The sequence below is a fragment of the Seriola dumerili genome, unplaced genomic scaffold (genome assembly GCF_002260705.1).
Source record: "Seriola dumerili isolate Sdu_G_001 unplaced genomic scaffold, Sdu_1.0 BDQW01000017.1, whole genome shotgun sequence".
Taxonomy (NCBI): Eukaryota; Metazoa; Chordata; class Actinopteri; order Carangiformes; family Carangidae; genus Seriola; species Seriola dumerili.
Window position 1 is genome coordinate 6,067,591 of NW_019174272.1, and position 1,893 is coordinate 6,069,483.

Consider the following 1,893-nt stretch of genomic DNA (forward strand, 5'->3'; position numbering starts at 1 on the left):
GTGAAAATGTGCATACATTTAGATAAGGCTCCATTTAGTGGTGTAGAGTTACTTCTAATTACAAAATCTGTGCCACTTAGAGGCAGCAGCATTACCTTTTCAAAACAAGGCTGTTTTCACACAGACATCCCCACCAGACCCCCCCGCCCCTTCTCTCTGGGAGCCCCGAGCCTGCTTGGCCCACTGGTGGTGGAATGAGACGAGATAAGCCCATGGTCGGCCTCCGTCAACACATGAGGCTTGCCAAAGTGAGTAGAGTTACAGACAGGCCCTCCTCTGGGGCTCAGTGGGAGTGGGAGCGGGCTGGGACGGGGCTGCTCAGACATGGGAGGCTGCTAATCTGCCCCCAGCCAGCCTGCTGATGCCCACCATCTGTGTCTGTAACTCATCACCCAACGGCCAGGAGCCTCCGCAGGCACACACACGAGTAAACAAACACCCAGAGAGAGAGAGAGAGCCATTTAGCAGCTAATTCTCTACCTGGCTCTGTTAATTACTGATTATCAGTGCTGGCTGAAAAGCAGAGGACAGGAGCCAGAGGAGGGAGGTAATCAGGAGCAAGCTATGACTATGGTCCCAGTAACTTCAGGTTGAAACTTCAGGTTTCACAGTCCTCATTACAGAGGGGATTTGTGTCAGACAAATGAGGAACAAAAGCTCAATCAGAATATAAAGATGTGAAAAACTATCATGACAGCTTTAATCGCCACAAGCAGAGAGGGAAGACTGACTGAAGTCAACAGACGTCAGCAGTGTCAGGAAAAATGTGGCTGCTCCTCATGCTTCATTTACTTGACAAGATTTCACAGCCGTAATTGCGCAAGCCTCTGGCTCTACTGAGCCAGGGGATGTTGAGGGGTTAAGAGGTCAGAAGGATGGGTGCAGAGAGGGGGGAACAACTGATGGAGATTAAATGAAACGCCTAAAACTCCTCAAGGAGTATGACAGCCACACAGGTGTGCAGTCCTTACCCCCCCCTTGAGCTAAAATATCCTGTAGGCGTAGCAGCCGGCAGGTGATTAGCAGACACAATTACTATGCCTCACTTACCTTTTCACCATTTCACCCGCATGTTTGAATCTCACTTGACAGACACAGCCTTGTTGCTTCATGTGATTTGAACCCCTTAAAACCAGTAAGTGGCTGTAGTTTTCAATGTTTTTTTAACATCTGCTAAGCTGCTAAGGGATCATATGAAAATCATTGTGTGTGTGTGTGTGTGTGTGTGTGTTGGACCTGGTGGTGGTCACAGAAGAGGTATGGGTAGGTTTCATTTCTTTTTGCTTTAGGGAGAGTGGTTTCAAATTTTTGGGAGAGCATGGAAGGGTTTAAATTTTTCCATGCACCAAATTTGTATTTCATTTCAAACAGTCACCTTCACTTTATTTTGCATCATAACAGAATTATGCTAAAGTTAAATATATCATATAATGTTAACCTACAATATAATGCATATTCAGCACAACCCAAACTGGGTGTAGAGAAAATGCTGAAGCCCCTCAGCCTGTGAGCCATTAGCTTATTCAGTCAGAGTGGTCATAATTGTTCATTTAGCAGCTCTTGGTTCAAATATAGAGATCCACAAACACTGTATTTCTGTCACACCTCAATAATTTTCATACCCTCCCTAATGCAGGCCGGCCTGTCCACTGGGAGTAGCTGGAATGAGAACTGTGATGACATTTAAAGTACTTCGCTAAATGCACCCGTGAGAATTTTTGAGTGTTATTCTATGTTAAATTTACCTGCTGAGTATTTACCATACATGTAGCCATCTGTGGAAGCAAAATGACACAATGGAAACAACCTAGGTGCCAAAACTACATTTTCCAAGATAGACAGACCCTTGTATAACACATGATGGAATAGTTGAGGCTGCAGGCACTGCTCCAG